Raw genomic sequence first — 19,524 nt, 5'->3', positions numbered from 1 at the left:
AGTCACTCAGGCTTGAGACTTTGAAGAGCTAATGTTTCAGTTTGAGTTTGAAGGCAGGAGAAAGTCAATGTCCTTAGGCAGAAGAAACTGACTCTCTCTACTTGGGGGAGGCTTAGCCTTTTTGTCTATTCAGGCTTTCCACTGATTAAATGACATCCACCCACATTAGGAAGGGCAATCTGCTTTACTCAGTCTATAGATTTAAATGTTAATCTCATATGGAAACACCTAGAAAAATGTTTAGCTAAATATCTGGGCAGATGAGATTGGAAACATTTTTATCCAGGGTAGAATGGAAGCTCTCTGACCAGAAAAAAGTGTCATGACATAGTGATAAGAAACAAATGTAATTTGATATGAAAATTTCTGTGATTTCTCTTTTTTTCTTGAGATGAAGTCTGGCCCTGTTTCCCAGGCTGGAGTGCAATGGTGCGATCTCAGATTACTGCAACCTCCACCTCCCAGGTTCAAGTGATTCTCATGCTTCAGCTTCCTGGGTAGCTGGGACTACAGGCATGCGCCACGACGCCTGGCTAATTTTTGTATTTTTAGTAGAGGCGGGGTTTCACCATGTTGGCCAGGGTGGTCTCCTGACCTCAAGTGATCCACCCGTGTTGGCTTCCCAAAGTACTGGAATTATAGGCGTGAGCCATCGTGCCTGGCCTAATACCTGTGATTTCTATTGGTGACCAAATCGTAAAAATATTATGGTTGTTTGTTTTATTGTTTTGCCTATACTCACAATCTAATGACATTATAAATTTTAGTTAGAGATTGGTAAAAAGAGTGATACAATTTTCTTCTTATCAAAGTTTATGAGTTTTATTATAGATCCCTGGGGGTCTGTGGACCCTATGTTGAGAACTGCTGTGTGAACAGGAAGGAGAGGGCTTTGAATTGATGCAGGATTGTATGCTATGCAAAAGCTTCATAGAGGAGGCAACTGTTGGTCTGAGTGTTGGAAGAAGGGGAGGGCAGTTAGGATAGAGGGTAGTTGAAAGGCATTCCAGAGAGGAGTGTAGCATAAGAAAATGTGTGAGGTGTGAGATAGCCTGGCATATTGTGAAATTGTAGATCAACATTGATGAGGGGAAGTCTGTGTTGAGCCAGGGTATAATTTCTATTCTTGCTGACAAGACCATTTTGTTCATGAGTCTGTTGAGCAAATACTGTTTACAAAGGCCATTTAGCCAAACCAATAGATCCATATCTTCGGTTTCTTCAGGTATAGTGAACAAAGAGATACTGTTTGAAGTTCTGCCTACTGGGAATTCCCTTTCTCCTGTCTTGTAGGGCTACTTCTCTGTAAGGCCACTGCCAGCATATTGTATGCAACCATGTGTAAACCAGGTCTAAGTTTTTTTTTCTTCTTTCATTTGATCTTAGGGAACTCTACAGGGCCATAGATTAAGGAAGAGTTGATTAGTAGAAGTAAGTGCCATGGGTGTCTGAGCCATTTGTTCTTTTAGCTTACTTGTGCTTTTGGAGCCTGCTCTAACCTCATTACAACCATTGTAGTCAGGATTAGTTGGTTATGTAGTGGTAATAACCAACCTTCAAATAAAGGCTTAAAATGTGAAAAAGAGAGATTTATTTCTTCTCATGTAAAATCTGCTGCAAGTTGGGTGATTCCAGGCAGCTGTTCTTCATTTGATGGGTCAGCATTGCGTATCTATATTTATCTCTGCTTCTATTATCATAGTGACAAGAGAAGAACGGGCTGGAAAATTGCGTACTGGCACATAAATGTTTCTGCAGAAATGATTTCTGCTCTTTGGTAAAAAAAAAAAAGTCGTAAGGTCACATTTGACTTAAAGAGGATAGAAAAATATAGTCCTCCCATGTTCCCTTGAAAGTTCACATTTGACACACGATATCACTTCCATTTAATGATGGAACACTGCCAGCATGTATAGCTTTATGGCTTGGTGGATTGGAACACTCACTTCTTGAGAGTATGTCAGGTCACATGGTCAGTCACTGCTGGGGCTCAAAAGTCAAGCAAGGAGCTATTTCTCAAAAGAAGAGCAGTCATCTGCAGAGAGGGCATAACTCTCTTCAGGAGCAGTAGTTCTCATCCAGGGGGACACTTGACAATGTTTAGAGACATTTTGCTGGTCACAATTCAGGGCAGTGCTATTGGCATCTAGTAGGAAGAGGGCAGGGATGCTGCTAAACATCCTATCACGTAAAAGCCATTCACAATGTCAAGGGTGACTAAAGTGCCAATAGTGCCAAGGTTAAGAAATCCTGCTTTAGATGGACTTCTGTGCCTTGTTGTGATTCTCCTATTAGGGCCTACTGGTAGCTTTATACAGCTACTTTATCATCTACCACAGACACTTTGAATACCACTGAATTTGCTGGATCTTAAGGCCCAAATGGCAGAACATCTTTTTTTTTTTTTTGGGATGGAGTTTCGCTCTTGTTACCCAGACTGGAGTGCAATGGTGTGGTCTCTGCTCACCACAACCTCCGCCTCCCGGCTTCAAGCAATTCTCCTGCCTCAGCCTCCCGAGTAGCTGGGACTACAGGCGCCTGCCACCTCGCCCGGCTAGTTTTTTGTGTTTTTTAGTAGAGACGGGGTTTCACCGTGTTAGCCAGGATGGTCTTGATCTCCTGACCTCGTGATCCACCTGTCTCGGCCTCCCAAAGTGCTGGGATTACAGGCTTGAGCCACCGCGCCTGGCCTCTTTATTTTATTTTAATTTTAGAGATAGGGTCTTTCTATGTTGCCCAAGCTGGTCTCGAACTACTGGCCTCAAGTAATCCTCCCACATCAGCCACCCGAGTAGTTAGGATTACAGGCATAAGCCACTGCTCCCAGCACTGTGCTTCTTTCTAAGTGGTGGTGGCAGACTGAGCTATGATAACTTGTCCTTCATTTTTATTTTTATGTTTTTTTTTAGAGACAGGGTTTCACTCTGTCACCCATGCTGGGGTGCAGTGGCATGATCGTAGCTCACTGTAACCTCAAACTCTGGGCTCAAGTGTTCCTCTCACCTCAGTCCTGGAGTAGCTGGAACTATAGGTGCACACTACCATGGCCGGTTAATTTTTATATTTTTTATAGAGACAGGGTTTTGCCATGTTGCCTAGACTGGTCTCAAACTCCTGGGCTCAAATAATCTGCCTTCCTTGGCCTCCCGAAGGGCTGGGATTACAGGTGTGAGCCCCTACGCCTAGCTTAGAGTTTTAGTGTTTTTTTTTTTCTCCGCTCTTGTTGCCCAGGCTGGAGTGCAATGGTGCGATCTCTGCTCACCGTGAGTTTTAGTTTTACAAGATGAAAAGAGTATGGTGATGGTTGGACAACATTATGAATATATTTAATACCACTGAAATGTACATTAAAAATGGTTAAGATGGTAAATTTTTTGTTAAGTGTGTTTTACCACAATAAAAAAAAATTGGGAAAAAACACAAAAGAAAACACAAAAGAAAAAAAGATGCCAATATTTCAAATATTTTTGCCTTTAGGAAGAACTTATTATGAACTGTGCCAGTTAATTAAGTAAAGTTTAAACCAACATTTATTTATTCAGTATTTGAAAGGTTTATTCTAAAATTCAACATAGGCCAGGTGCAGTGGCTCATGCCTGTAATCCCAGCACTTTGGGAGGCCAAGTCAGGAGGATTGCTTGATGCCCGGAGTTCAAGACCAGCCTGGGCAACACAGCAAGAACTCATCTCTGAACATTAAAATTAAAATAAAATTAAAATTAAAAAAATTCAACATATTTTCTTGGAATTTATTTTTCTACTTTAATTTTGTGCCTACATACCTAAACAGGTTGTATATCCAACATGTTTTTAGGTTCTTCAGAGTTGGATACTACTTTTTATGGGGGAAAAATTTTTTTTACTAGAAACACAAGGAATGGATCCTTTCCTCTCTCTACCCCTATGTCACTTAATTGGGAGTAAATTGTATTTAAGATATGCCCAAGCTTTAGCATCCATAGTGTAGTCTTTAAAGTATTGTTTCCTACTGAAAGGAGTTCCTTGGAGAAATGTCTGATTCTAGGCTGAAGGCAGGATTTGTGCAAGGTAAGGCTGGAACTTCTTGTCCTAGCAGGAAGCTAGGAAGTTATCTTCATTAACTAGGTTTATGTCAAAAGGGCTTAGGAGCTTTGTAGAGGGTCCCTCAAGACCATTCCCACATTTCATGATTTCCAAGATTGACTCTTAGAACTCAATATTTTATTCACAGTTATAGTTTATTACAATGAGATGATACAAGGCAAATCAGCAAAGCAAAAGGCAAATGGAATGAAGTCTGGAAGAAACCAAGCTCAAGCTTGCAAGAATCCTCTCCCAGTAGAGTTGCAAAAGATGCCATTAATTTTCCAGTAGTGACTTGTGTGCAGAGCCTCAGGTTAGCCCCTAATGAGATTTTAAGGGCTTCTCAGACTATTCCTGAGCATGCATATAGCTCTGAGTACACATCCCTTTGCATGAATATGACGTTCTGGATTCCCGGGAAGTTGTTGGAGCTTTTCAGAGTCCTTTTTGGACATCTCATTCCCCAGCTTCTCTTTTCTGGGTTTTTTGTTTGTTTTTGAGGTAGGGTCTCACTCTGTTGCCTAGGCTGGAGGGCAGTGGTGTGATCTTGGCTCACCGCAACTTCCTGCTTCCGGGTTTAAGCAGTTCTCCTGCCTCAGGCTCCTAAATAGCTGGTACTATAGGTGTGTGCCACCATGTCCAGCTAATTTTTGTGTTTTTAGTAGAGGTGGGGTTTCACCATGTTGACCAGACTGGTCTCGAACTCCTGATTGCAAGTCATCCACCAGCCTTGGCCTCCCAAAGTGCACAGGCATGAGCCACCGTGCCTGGCTCCCAGCTTTTCTTTTTAGGCTTTTTGACTGGCCTGTTGTTTGCCCTAACTGTATCCACTGCCTTAGGCAGCCGGGATATTAAATAACTGCTCCTGTTTTAGACAAATACCCCTAGGGAAAAGACTTTGCACTGGTTGATCTTCAAGTCAAATTAAAGACGTCCTTGCAAATGGGGTCTGTATTAGTCCATTTTCACACTGCTGATAAAGACATACCCGAGACTGGGAAGAAAAATAGGTTTAATGGATTTACAGTTCCTCATGGCTGGGGAAGCCTCACAATCATGGCAGAAAGCAAGGAGAAGCAAGTCACATCTTACATGGATGGCAGCAGGCAAAGGGAGAGCTTGTGCAGGGAAATTCCCATTTTTAAAACCATCCGATCTCATGAGACTCATTCATGAGAACAGAGCAGGAATGATCCACCCCATAATTTAATCATCTCCCACGACATGTGGGAATTGTGGGAGTTACAATTCAAGATGAGATTTGGGTGGGGACATAGCCGAACCATATCAGGGTCTTCCAGGAACTATCAGACGGGTCAAATAATTAGTTTTTCAAGAACGAGGCTTTGAAGGCATTGCAGACCATTCTGTCACCTTTAGTGGCTGCCAGTCTGCTGGCTCTTAGTGTGATTGTGGGCTTTTTGTTTTCAAGGCTACTATGGAGCTGGGGAGGTGGAATGGGAATAGGGCAAGTTAAAACTCCTTGATGTCTGGGCACAGTGGGTACATCCTGTAGTCTCAGCTACTTAGAGATTCAGCTACTTTTCTTGAATAAACACTTCCCAGATTGCGTTAACCTTTTGCCTAATTTCCAAAGTTCTGAAAAAGTTCATTCTGACACTTTTTACCAGTGTCTTGTTGCTTTTATGGAGGAGAGGATTTTCTGAGGTCATTACTCTGCCATGACCCCAATAACACTTAGGTGAATAGGGATCTTTTCTTGCTTCCCTGTACATCTAGTGACTACCTGCTTTGTCTAGCCACTGAAATAGGGACTGTGGATTTAGTGGTGAATAAGAAGACAACCTCCTATGTGTTTATGTATTCCAGTAGGAGAAAATAGGCAGTAAACAAGTACTAGTAAATGTGGAGAATAGTAAAGCAGATCATGGGATAGAGAGTGATTGTGATTGGTGATGGGTAGTGGGTTTGTTTTTTTTTTTTTTTTTTTTTGGATTGAGCAGAGACCTGGATGAAGTAAGAAGGAAACCAATGCGTGCAGCTGGGCAGCAAAGGGAATAGAAGCACAAAGCCTCTTAGGCAAGAACGAGTTTGGCATGTTCAAGAAACATTAAGAAAGCCCATGTAGCTAGAGCAGGCAGATATCCAAAAAAGGACAAAGATAATTGACATCACTAAATTTATATGGATAATTTAAAAGTATTGATATCCAGGACCTATAAGTGGACAACTATGATTTTTGTTAGATCACTGTTTTCATTACTTTCTTCAGTAGGCTAACTCCCCTGCAGCCTGGGGACCAGGAAGGGATGCTGCATTGAGTTCTAATGCTAATACAAACCTGTGTCATTTTGAACTAAGAGCTGGTTTCTAGTTCCTGGCATTTAGTGTCTCTCAGAATGTCTTGGTAGGGACTCAGTTAATAAGATCTGTTTTGAAAATTATCTAGTGATGAACACTTTTTAATGTCCTTTATAGTAGATTTATGAATGATTTTCAACTCCCCTCTTTAACATATGTATTTGTTACCCTTTATTGTATAGCCCCAAAATTTAGTAGCTTAACATGACAACTATTTTATTTGCTCACAATTCTATGGGTCAGCGGCACGATCTTGGCTCACTGCAGCCTCTGCCTCCTGGGTTCAAATGGTTCTCCTTCTTCAGCCTCCTGAGTAGCTGGGATTACAGGTGCCCGCCACCATGCCTGGCTATTTTTTTTTGTATTTTTAGTAGAGACGAGGTTTCACCATGTTAGTCAGGATGGTCTCGATCTCCTGACCTCATGATTCACCTGCCTTGGCCTCCCAAAGTGCTGGGATTACAGGCATGAGCCACCGCGCCTGGCTTGGGCAGTTCTTTTTTTGATCTTCCCTGAGATTACTCATGTCATTTCACTGGGACTGTTATTTAAGATGGCTTCACTCACACATTTGTTGGATAGTGCTGGCGGTTGGCCGGCCTATGTCTATTCATTAAGCTAGCTCTGGCTTCTTCACATGGCTGCTAGATTTTAAAAGTAGAAAGAAGGGCAAACTCCAGTGTGCAAGCACTTTTTAAACCTTTGCATTACGTGGGATAGTTTTGCATTCCTATAAATGTGTTCGAACTCTGCTCTGGGATGAAGTTACATTTATTTGAAAATAGTTCCAGATTTTGATTTTACAGATCATCTGAGGTCAGGAGTTTGAGACCAGCCTGGCCAATATGGTAAAACCCTGTCTCTACTAAAAATACAAACATTAGCTGGGCATGGTGGCAGGCACCTATAATCCCAGCTACTTGGGTGGCCCAGGCTGGAGAATTACTTGAACTCAGGAGGCGGAGGTTGCGGTGACTGGAAATCGTGCTATTGTACTCCAGCCTGGTTGACAAGAGGGAAATTCTGTCTCAAAAACAAACAAACAAACAAACAAACAAAAAAAAGATTTTAAGATTTAATAGAGAGTACTGGATCTGTGTTCGCTGTAGGGCTGGTAAGTCCCCATTACTTAGGAAGAACTCTTATGTGTACTTGACCCCATCCTCAATGGAATTGGTGAGAAGTGGCACTATTTCTGGCCCTGTGTAAGTTCTGGACACTGCTACCTCTAATCTGGTGCTTCTTTTCCTGGTTTCTAGTAGTTTCCTCACACATACAGTGTGCTGATCAGTTTTCGTTTGACTACTAGAGAGGGATCCTTTGCAGATCTCCAGGGTTCGTTCTCAGTACAGCTCTCCGCATTACCCTGTCCTCTAACACTTTGGTCTACCTGTACTCTTGGCTCTGCCTCCTTAACTCAGAGAGTCTACGAGTTTTCACTTGCCTTTCTCTTCCTTAGCCTGCAGCCTGGAAAGTCTTGAGGAAGGAAGTTGAGGCAACTTCATTGTTCTTCATTGTCTGCGTCCAGTGTCATGAAAACTTGTGTTTCATGTATTTTCTTTCTTTATTTTTTCTTTTTCTTTTGAGATAGAGTCTCGCTCTGTTGCCTAGGCTGCAGTGCAGTGGCACAGTCACTTCTCACTGCAGCCTCCACCTCCCAGGTTCAAGTGTTCCTCCCACCTCAGTCTCCTGAGTAGCTGCAACTACAGGCATGTGCCACCGTGCCTGGCTAATTTAAAACAAATTTTTTTTGCAGAAATGAGGTTTCACTGTATTGGCCAGGCTGGTCTCAAACTCCTGGGCTCAGTCTGTCCTCCTGCCTTGGCCTCCCAGAGTGCTGGGATAACAAGTGTAAGCCACTGTGACCTACCTTTGTTTCATATTTTCTTCCGTGTTTTTTCTTTTCCCCCACTCCTGTTGCCCAGGCTGTAGTGCGGTGGCATGATCTCGGCTCACTGCAGCCTCGCCTCCTGGGCTCAAGTGATTCTCCTGCCTCCGCCTCCTGAGTAGCTGGGACTACAGGTGTGTGCCACTGTGCTGGGCTAGCTTTTGTAGTTTTAGTGGAGATGGGGTTTCACCATGTTGCACAAATTAGTTTTGAACTCCTGAGTTCAAGTGGTCCACCCTCCTTGCCCTCCAAAAGTGCTAGGATTACAGGCATGAACCACCATGCCCGGCTTTCTTCCATGTCTTAAATTCAGGCAAGAAGGTAAGTTGACTTTCTGTCACTCTATCTTATTGAGAAATGGAAGGCCCTTCTCTCCTCACACTTTTCTCCTTCCCTAGTATTAGGCTTATGATTGAGGATTGGGTTGTTCTCTATGGTCTTGGTCCAATCTCAGTTTTGGGCTGGTTTTTGTGCCAGGATCTTACAGTTTTCCTGCCCCCACCCCACACAATGACAGATTAGGCAATACATATGCGTAATACTAAGGGAGTGATTAACTGAGGGAGAACTGACATCTTTATGAGTCTTCCCAACTCATGAACATGGTATATCCTCTGCTTTATTTAAACCGTCTTTATTTTCTCTAAAAAATGTTTTCTTGTTTTCTTATACATAAGACTTTTCTTATAAATAAGACTTAGATTTATTTCTAGTCTTATTTTTTGAATGCTGTTGTAAGATGCATTTTTAAAAATTTGTGTTTGGTTTATAGAAACACAATTGATTTTTTTTTGTATTAATTAACCTTGTATTCAGAAACTGAGTCTTGCTCTGTCCCCCAGGCTGGAGTGCAATGGTGCGATCTCGGCTCACTGCAACCTCTGCCTCCTGGCTTCGGGTGATTCTCCTGCCTCAGCCTCCCAAATAACTGTGATTACAGGCACCTACCACCACACTTGGCTAATTTTTGTATTTTTAGTAGAGATGGGGTTTCACCATGTTGGCCAGGCTAGTCTTGAACTCCTGATCTTAAGTGATCTGCCTGCCTCAGCCTCCCAAAGTACTGGGATTGTAGGCGTGGGCCACTGAACCTGGCTATTATACTGGTTCTTAAAAATAGTTAGGAAGTCTTCATTCTTTTTTTTTTTTTTTTCCTTTTTCGAGACAGGGTATCATGCAGGCTGGAGTGCAGTGGCGCGATCTTGGCTCACTGTAACCTCTGCCTACCGGTTTCAAGAGATTCTCCCTCCTCTGCATATTTATTATTTTCTATTCTCGGGATGACTTTTATAATCTTGGTGTGGTTTCTCCCGTAACTGGAATAATTCACTGGTGAAAACATCTTTACTTGAGATTTTCTTTAAGGAAAGATTTTTAATAATACATTCCATTTCTTTTTTTTTTTTTTTTTTTTTTTGAGATGGAGTCTCGCTCTGTCGCCCAGGCTGGAGTGCAGTGGCCGGATCTCAGCTCACTGCCAGCTCCGCCTCCCGGGTTTACACCATTCTCCTGCCTCAGCCTCCCGAGTAGCTGGGACTACAGGTGCCCGCCACCTCCCCCGGCTAGTTTTTTGTATTTTTAGTAGAGACGGGGTTTCACCGTGCTAGCCAGGATGGTCTCGATCTCCTGACCTCGTGATCCGCCCGTCTCGGCCTCCCAAAGTGCTGGGATTACAGGCTTGAGCCACCGCGCCCGGCCCCATTTCTTTATTTGCTTTGGGGCTGTTTGGATATTCTGTTTCTTTCAGCATTAGTAATTTATATTTTTTAAGAAATGTGTCCATTTTATACTGACATGGTTTTCTCTTTGTTTTGTTTTGGGGGAATTTTTTTTTTTTTGAGACAGGGTCTCACTTTGTTGCCCAGGCTGGAGTGCCGTGGCACAGTTACGGCTCACTGCAGCCTTAAACTCATGGGCTCAAGCAATGCTCCCACCTTATAGCCTCTTGAGTAGCTGGAACCACAGGTGTGCGTCACCACACCCAGCTTATTTTTTAAATTTTTGTAGAGATTTCTTCTTTGACCTATAGATAATTTAGGAATGTAATTTTAGGCCAGGTGCAGTGGCTCATGCCTGTAATCTCAGCACTTTGGAAGGCCGAGGTGGGTGGATCACGAGGTCAGAGGATTGAGACTACCCTGGCCAATGTGGTGAAACCCCGTCTCTACTAAAAATACAAAAAAACAAACAAACAAAAAAATTAACCAGGGGTGGTGGCAAGCACCTGTAATCTCAGCTACTCTAGGCGCTGAGGCAGGAGATTCGTTTGAACCCAGGAGGCAGAGGTTGCAGTGAGCCAAGATTGCGCCACTGCACTCCAGCCTGGGAGACAGAGTGAGACTCCGTCTCAAAAAAAAAGAAGATAATTCAAATTGTGTTGTTGCTAGGTACAGTGTTCTGTATTAGTCATTTTGGTTGTTTGTTAATTGCACCATTCAGATCTTACTGAGTTTTGGTTGCCTTTTCTGTCAGTTTGCTGAGAGAGATGTGGGTCTCCAACTATTATTATGGCTTTGTCTTTTTCTCCTTTTAATTCTGCAAATTTTTGCTTTATGTGTTTTTTTTCTTTTTTTTTTTTTAAAGACAGAGTCTTGCTCTGTTGCTAAGGCGGGAGTACAGTGGTGTGATCGTGGCTCACTGCAGCCTTGACCTCCTGGGCTCAAGTGATCCTTCCAACCTCCCAAGTAGCTGGGACTACAGGCATATACCACCACACGCTGGTTTTGTTTGTTTGTTTGTTTTCTAGATAATGGGTTTCGCCATGTTGCCCAGGCTGGTTTTGAACTCCTGAGCTCAAGCTTCCCAATGTGCTGTAATCATAGGCTTGAGCCACCATGCCCTGCTGCTTTATGTATTTTGAGGTTACTGGGTACATATAAGTTTATGATTGTGGTACCTTCCTGTTGGATCGATCCCTTCATTAATACTACTTTAATCTCTAATAATCATTCTTGCCATATATTCTAAATCTTTCTCTGAAATTAGTGTGTCTTTTTTAAGGACTGTGCTTCTTTGTTTGTTTAATCCAGTCTGACAAAATTTGTCTTTTACTAGAAGAATTTTTTCTATATCCGGTTATCCACTCTTTTGGCCTCCCTGGGTCATATTGGAAGCAGAAGAATTGTCTTGGGCCACACATAAAATACACTAACACTAATGATAGCTGATGAGCTGAAAAAAAAAAAAATCGCATTGTGTTTTAAGAAAGTTTACAAATTTGTGTTGGGCCACATTCAAAGCCCGCCCTGGGCTGTGAGTTGGACAATCTTGGTCTATATACTGTAATATAATTATTAATATAGTTGGGTTTATATGTATAATCTTACTGTCATTTGCTATTTGGCCCATCTGTTTTTTTGTTTTTTTTTTTTTAATTTCTTGCTTGCTTTTAGATTAAATGTTATATTTTCCTTCTAACTTGTTTTATATATATATAATTTTATTGTAATGGTTATCCTAAAAATTACAACTTCCTTCTTTAACTTTTACAGTATAATACAAATTATTACTATTACTAGTGTCACACAACTGCTAAAAATCTTAGAACCTTTAAACCTTACAAGGCATTTCAGTTACTGTTTTGAACTGTCACTATTAACATTTCCTTACACTATTTACCCTGATATGTATATATTTTTATGCCCCAGAACTGAGCAGATGATATTGTTTATTTATTCCTACGTTTCCATGTTTATGATTTAGGATAATTTCCTTCTGCCTGAATAATTCCTTTTAAGTCTCTTTTAGTGCAGGCTTGTAGGTGAGAAGGTGAGAATCTTTTTTTTTTTTTTTTTTTTTTGCAAATTTTAAAATTTCACCTTTATTTTTGAAGGATAGTTTTGCTGGGCATAGTATTCTAGATTGGCAGTTGTTTTCTCTTTGGCCCTTTAACAGTGTTGTTCTATTATATTCTGACTTCTGTTATTTCTGTTGAGAAATATGTGAGTCTTACTGTTTTGCGAAGAGCAACTCTTTTTTTTCCTATGGCTGCTTTTATGATTCCCCTCCGCCTTACTTCTTCCCTTCCTTCCCTAGTTTATGGCATCCTAGGTAGAATTTCCTTTTAATATATCCTGCTTGGTGTTGGCAAAGCATTCTGAATCTCTAGATTGATTTCTTTCATCAGTTTTTGAAAACTCCCAGTTATTCTTTGTTAGAATATTACATTTATCAGTTTCTCTTCTTTTCTAGGACTTCTGTTTTATATATATATATGAGAAATGTGATAAACACACACACACATTAGACATTGTGAGTGTGTGTCACATTTGTCTTAAACTTCTCCCTCCTCCTTTCACTACTTTCCCTTTCCCCTTCCTCTGTCTTCCATTCTTTTCTCTTTATGCTTCGGTTCGGGTATTTTTTATTGATTTGTCTTCTAGTTAACTCATCCTGTTTTCCGCTGTGTCTCATTTGCTCTAAGATCAATATATTAAATTCTTCAGATTATAAGACTGATGTGCTGCCGGCTATGCTGAGAGGGCTCTATATTGAGTTCTTAGTTTCATATATTGTGTTTTTCGGTTCTAGAGTGCTTATTTAATTATTTTTGTAGTTCCTAATCCTTTAGTGAAATGTTGCATCTTCAGCAGTTTTGTACATTTCCCCTTCTGTTTTCTATTAATCAGGATTACTTTAAATAATTGTCCTTGTGTATTAACTTCATTTTTAAAATGTCTGTAAGTCTGATTCTCTTGTCTAGTTTTCTCTTAATTATTGGTCTTTTTTTTTTTTTTTTTTTTTTTTTTGAGACGGAGTCTCGCTCTGTCGCCCAGGCTGGAGTGCAGTGGCGCGATCTCGGCTCACTGCAAGCTCCGCCTCCCGGGTTCACGCCATTCTCCTGCCTCAGCCTCCCGAGTAGCTGGGACTACAGGCGCCCACAACCGCGCCCGGCTAATTTTTTGTATTTTTTAGTAGAGACGGGGTTTCACCGTGGTCTCGATCTCCTGACCTTGTGATCCGCCCGCCTCGGCCTCCCAAAGTGCTGGGATTACAGGCGTGAGCCACCGCGCCCGGCCTATTGGTCTTTTTTTTATCCCTTTGTATTTTTAGTAATTTTTAAATTGTGTGCCAGACTTTGTATATGAAAGAACCATAGAGGTGCTATACAGTGTTCCCAGTAGGGATCACATTTTTCTCTGTTGCACAAATTGGTAAGGACCTAATTACCTTCAACCAGACAGAGATTGAGCTATTTTAGGGTTGTCTTAAAGTTTAATAAAACTCATTGTTCTTATCATTTGGCCTTTTTGTTTGTTACTTTTTAAATTGAGAGTCTACTGAGTATCTATCTCGTTGGCCCTGGAAGACTATGGGAGATTTGTCTCTGTAGAGGTTCCCCACATAGCCATTCTGCCTACAGACTGCTTCAATTTGGCAATTGTCTTGGTGGTTGTGGTTCAAAATTCCCAAGGTACGCCCTATTTCCATCAAGTGCCCCTTCTTAAAGTACTACCAGTCTCTTTTGTGTCTTTCCAGAAATACTCCCTTAGTCCTGTTCAAGTTCTTCCCTCCACTGCAGAACCTTCTCATAAAACAAAACTCACATGTGAAAGCCCAGTATATGAGATAAAGTGTCAGCTGCTGTAGTGGAGTAGGGGGTCCTGACACATCTTCAGTTAATATAATTCTAAGAGAATTTCATCACAGTATTCTTTGTATCAAAGAAAGGAGAGCATAATGTAGTCAGCAAACACATGAAAATAGTTATTACTTTCTAAGAAAAGTCTCCATTTTAGCAATTTGAAAATGATTCTGACAATCTTTTAATGTGTTTTTCTGCCAAAAATTTAGCATAATAGCATTTTTTTTGTGTTCTTTTCTATAAAAGGTAAGTTTTTCAGTTATGTGAAACTCAACCAAAATAATTTTGTAGCTTATGATACTTATTATTTAAGCTTGGTTTTATACTGCATATTATGATTTTAATGAGGGTATTTTAAAAATGATTGTGTGTTTGTGTGTGTGTGTGTATGAGAGAGAGAGAAAGAAAAACCACTATAACATGTTTCAAAAGAGTCATATAATTTTTGTCTGGAAGGGACTTAATATTACAGATAATGCAAGTGAGGCACCAGATAATTTAAGTAATCTACTCAAGGTCTTATAGATAATTAATGGCAAATTTGAAATTAAAATTCAGACTTTCTGTCTTCAAAATAATGCATTTTAATTAGGTTTGATAAAGGTATGCAAGTATGCTAGTTGTTACAGAAATTTTTGGATCTATAATTATTTCTTAAAATTAGATAAGCTGTATTATAAATGCCTATCAAAACTGTTCTTTGTATTACATTCTTGAGACTATTTCTTCAATATTTCAGTTTTCTATTTGTATTTTTTATAGAATTGGAAAATATTTAACTCTTAACAAATGAATTCCCCACTTGAACTCTGCCGAATTCCTGTGCCACCTCCTCCTTTAGAAAACTGATCTTAATACAGGTAAAATTAAGACTTTTAACTTTTTAAAGGATAAAGAATGAATTTTCTATATCGTTAGACATGTTAGCATTTTTGGTAACCTTTGCTGGATAGCTTCTATATATTAAGCAGTTTTACTTAACATAATGACATCTTAATTTTTGCCTTTGAATTCTATTTTTGAAAGTTTTTCCCTTTTATAAATGTGTTTTTAAAAAACCTTTCTGTTATCTAAACTTTATTGAAGAATTGAATTTACTCAGCATAACTGTATTATCTGGCTACATCTAGATCAATGCTGTCCAATAGAACTTCTTTGATGATGGCTATATTCTATATCTTTGCAGTCCAATATAGGACACTGTAGCCACAAGTAGCTTCCTGTGTTAGACAGTGCAGCTCTGGGCTTTTCCTTAGGAAATTTGGTGATTATGCTAACAGTATGTCTTAAATGCCTAAGTTTTAGACTTACACCTTGAAGTATCTTCATAGTTGTTGATCAAGTTTGAAAATTAGCAGTAGCAAAACCATCACTGGCTATTTCATATGTTGTCTTGATAATTGTGTAGCTTGGTTTATCCCATAATTTTGATCCACAAGAAACCTTTGAGAGCGCTTACCACAGTTAGTTTTGCTCACTGTTGTATCTTTAACATTTTACTTGGTACCTAGCATGTAATTGGTATTCACAGTGCATATTAGTTGAAAGAATGGATGAATCTCTGTACTTTACAGGAAAAAAATGCCTCCTAAATTGTTCAAAAATTAAATGATTATATTGATAATATTTCTATAATAATAATAGTAGCAAGCATCCATTGAAGACTTATGTTGTACAGTCACTGTTCTAAGTAAGACCTTATGTGTGTTGATTTATTAAATCTTTAAAAATAAACCTTTGTTATAGGTACGTATTCTCATTTTATAAGTGAGGAATTTGAAGACAGAGAGTAGTTAAGTAATTTTCCCAAGGACACATATTATTGTACTTAGAGACCTTGGACAAATACTGTGAGTTTTCTTCCCGGCAAGTAGTTCTTGACCTTCTTCAGATCACATTCCAGCAGCTTATTATTTTGTTCATTATGTTGTAGTTAGGGTTTGCTAATAAAGGTTGCCATTACCATCTCTGGTACAGTGGTGCACACTTGTAATCCTAGCTCTAATCCCAAGGCGGGAGGATTGCTTGGGGCCAGGAGTTCAAAACCAGCCTGGGCAACGTAGCAAGAACTCGTCTGTAAATAATGGTAGTACTATTAATAATAAAAAGGTCGTCATTGTCATAGTTATCAAAAAGATAGTCATTTTCTGTGATAGCCTCTTAGTTATACATTCTGGAACTAAGGCAGTATGGATCTGAATTAAACTGCATGCTGGAATATCAGCTTGAGTTCTTTTAAGTATAGTTTTTACCGTGTGATGGGATAGATGTAATATACAGTAGAAGAAATGATCTGCAGAATTTTATATTGTATGGTTAGATAAACAGAAAGCTTGCAGGGCCAGGCACCGTAGCGTATGCTGTAATCCTAGCTATGCAGGAGGCTGAGGTGGGAGGATTGTTTGAGCCCAGGAGTTCAAGACCAGCTGAGGCAAGATAGCAAGACCCCATCTCAAAAAATAAAAGATACCTTGCAGTCTACTTATAGCTGTGCTCTGTAGATATCTCTATGTACTAATAGTGCTGTGCCTAGTTAGAAAATACATGTTTGGCCAGGCGCGGTGGCTCACACCTGTAATCTTAGCACTTTGGGAGGCCGAGGCGGGTGGATCATGACGTCAGGAGATCAAGACCATCCTGGCTAACACAGTGAAACCCTGTCTCTACTAAAAATACAGAAAATTAGCCGGGCGTGGTGGCGGGCGCCTGTAGTCCCAGCTACTTAGGAGGCTGAGGCAGGAGATTGGTGTGAACCCAGGAGGCGGAGCTTGCAGTGAGCTGAGATCGCGCCACTGCACTCCAGCCTGGGCGACAGAGCGAGACTCTGTCTCAAAAAAAAAAAAAAAAGGAAAATATATGTTTACAGAATTTCTCTGTAACCAGTACTATTCTATTTTTCAAATGAAGGTACTAAAATCTATTTTTAGGATTTTAGAGTTAGAAAATAACTATTCATTTTAGGAAACTGAAGCCCAAAGGGTTTAAATGAGTTGTCTGAGGACATATAAACAGTATGGTTCACTGACTATATATATATGTATGTATATTTTAAGTACCTGTCTTACATCCAGAAATCATAGTATGTTTGTTAGCTTTGAATGCATAGTAGTGAGCAATGCAGAAATATACCCTGTTCTCTTGGAATTTACAATCCTGTGGGGAGATGGATAATCAAGTAATGAGGTCTGATAAACAAATTACAAAACACAAAGTTCTAGGCAGGAAATAAATATTGTGTTGGAATGGAAAATACTGGGGAATAGAAAAAGAGCTGCTATTTACGTAAAGTGGTTCGGAAAGGCTGCTGAGACTGACAAGATCAGAAAGAGCCAGCCACTTAAATAGCAGGAGCAGGGCAGCATTCCAGGCTGGAACAGCCTGCACAGATGTGCTGGAGGTAAGGTGCACATAAAGCTATAGAGAAGTTGAAAGAAGAGTATGGCCAGAACATAGAAAGCTGTGGGGAGAGTAGTATGAACCATAAGATAGGGGCCAGATTACATAGTGCCTTTTTCAATCATAGATTTCAAAATTATAGCGTTAGATTCAAGTCTGAGTTCTGCCACTTAAACTGTGTTACCTTGTATAGGTCACACACCCATTTACACTTTAATTTTCTTATCTATTAGATGAGAATAACAAGCTACTTCATAGTACATAATATCATGAAGATTATATAGTGCTTATAGCAAACACTTATGTAATGTTTATCTTGTGATAAGAACTGTTCTAAGTATACAAAAACTGTATGAAGTAGGTACCACTCTTATTCCCAGTTTTGAAATGAGAGAAATGAGGGACAGAAGGTTTGAGTATAGCTAGTAAGAGGGTACAAGGGTTTAAACATAGCTAATAAGTGACGTTAACCTTAGGCAACCTTGCTGCAGAGTTTGTGATCAAACTGTGATCCTCAGGATCCTTTAAGGGGGTCCATGGGGTCAAAACTATTTTTCATATTAATATAAAGAGTATTTGCCATCTTCACTGTCATTCTGTCATAAATATACAGTGAGGTTTTTCTGCAACAGATTGAATGCAGAAGCAATTATGAGGCTGGGCACAGTGGCTCACGCCTGTAATCACAGCGATTTGGGATCACTGGAGGTCAGGAGTCTGAGACCAGCCTGGTCAACATGGCGAAACCCCATCTCTACTAAAAATAAAAAAGTTAGCCGGATATGGTGGGGCGTGCCTGTGATCCCAGCTACTTGGAGGCTGAGGCAGGAGAATTGCTTGAATCCAGGAGGTGGAGGTTGCAGTGAGCTGAGATTGTGCCACTGCACTCCAGCCTGGGCAACAAGAGACTGTGTCTCGAAAAAACGAACAAACAAAAAAACCAATTATGAGATTCACAAAAAAACAGAACAACAACGACAAAACGCTATTCTCAGTTTGCTTTTGTTTTAGAAGAATATAATTTTCGCTTTAAAATGTTAACATGTAATAGGCTTTTCAAAAAATTAATTAATAAATGAACGTTTTTAGTGAAAGAAATTCTGAAACCAAAAAAAGCTGAGAACTGGTGCTGTACACCACTAAATTCTGCGACCTGTTATTAAATCAGATAAAATATAGGAAACACCTGGTATCATGTTTCTACTTAATAGGCTCACTGGTAACTTATTTCCTCACTTTTAAGACACATTTTTTTCCACATTTTGATATTTTTAGAAATCAAGGTGTGACTTGTCTGAAGAAACTTTTCAGCAGCCAGCCAAGTAAATTGTGAAGTAGTAGTAGTCGTTTATACTTAGTATTTCTAGAATTTAGCTTTGTGTATTCTTTTATTCAGTTATTTCAGTTGATATTAGTGGCACCACATGGGGTTGAAATATTAATTGGATTTGTGTCCCTAATTGTTGTTTAAAATGTCTGCTATATATCACTGTAAGATACAGCTTTGAAATGAACAATTATCTCAGTAGAAGATTGCCTGACATATGTCAGTTAATTCAAAGACAACAAAATCGCCAAATTATTCAGTCTCTTATATCAAACCTTGGCAAGGTTGGTGTTACTAATTCATGCATCTGGGACAACATTTACTTGTCACAAATTTCTGGACGATATATGAAGAAGGTATTTAACTTCCATTTGGTATTTAGTTTTCCAAGTAAAATTATCACGTTTAACTAAGAAAACAGAAATCTCAAGTTTTGTTATGGCCAAAAATAACAATGTCAGCGCTGAAGGTGCTCAAAATCAACAGATGATTGAATGCCTGCTATATGCCTGTCATTTGGGATACAGTGCCTGTCTCTGGAAAGTACAGATTTTAGTAGAAAAGACAGACATTAAGTAAACAAATAAATGATAATTACAGATTGTGCTAAATGCTATGAAGAAAATGGGCAGAGTGATGAGGTTGGAGGGAGGAAAAAGGTAGGGGTAGCTGATTAAAGTATATAGGGAAAGGTTCTCTAAGGAGGTAATACATGAAGTGAGTCTACTCCAGCCATGTACAGAGCTGGGAGAGAATGCCAGGTGGCAGGTACAAATACCAAAGGTGGCCAGAAACATAAAGGGTAATTTTTAAAAAGTGGCATGTGATTATATGAGGGACCTTATACTCTTGTCTTAGTTAAGCTTTTTGTTTTCTTTTTCATAAAGTATTATTTCATATTTTCTTTTAAAGTACTTATTACTGTCTTAAAACTAGTAGTAGTTT

General features: G+C 39.8%; 1 protein-coding gene across 6 annotated transcripts in view; it reads left to right on the top strand.

Moving 5' to 3' along the window:
• Positions 1-19,524, top strand: part of HYCC2 (hyccin PI4KA lipid kinase complex subunit 2) — an 85,231-nt gene that overhangs the window by 7,336 nt on the left and 58,371 nt on the right. For 5 of the 6 annotated variants that reach the window (XM_011718101.2, XM_071073161.1, XM_071073158.1 and 2 more), the window contains exon 2: positions 14,619-14,716. The exons of the other annotated variant lie outside the window; for it this stretch is intronic. The gene's annotated coding sequence lies outside the window, so the exon portion shown is untranslated. The remainder of the gene's footprint in view (positions 1-14,618; positions 14,717-19,524) is intronic. 6 annotated transcript variants of the gene reach the window in all.

Source organism: Macaca nemestrina, chromosome 11 (genome assembly GCF_043159975.1).
Source record: "Macaca nemestrina isolate mMacNem1 chromosome 11, mMacNem.hap1, whole genome shotgun sequence".
Classification (NCBI taxonomy): domain Eukaryota; kingdom Metazoa; phylum Chordata; class Mammalia; order Primates; family Cercopithecidae; genus Macaca; species Macaca nemestrina.
The sequence above is the reverse complement of the archived record's forward strand: the minus strand, read 5'-3'. Positions and strand labels throughout refer to the sequence as shown.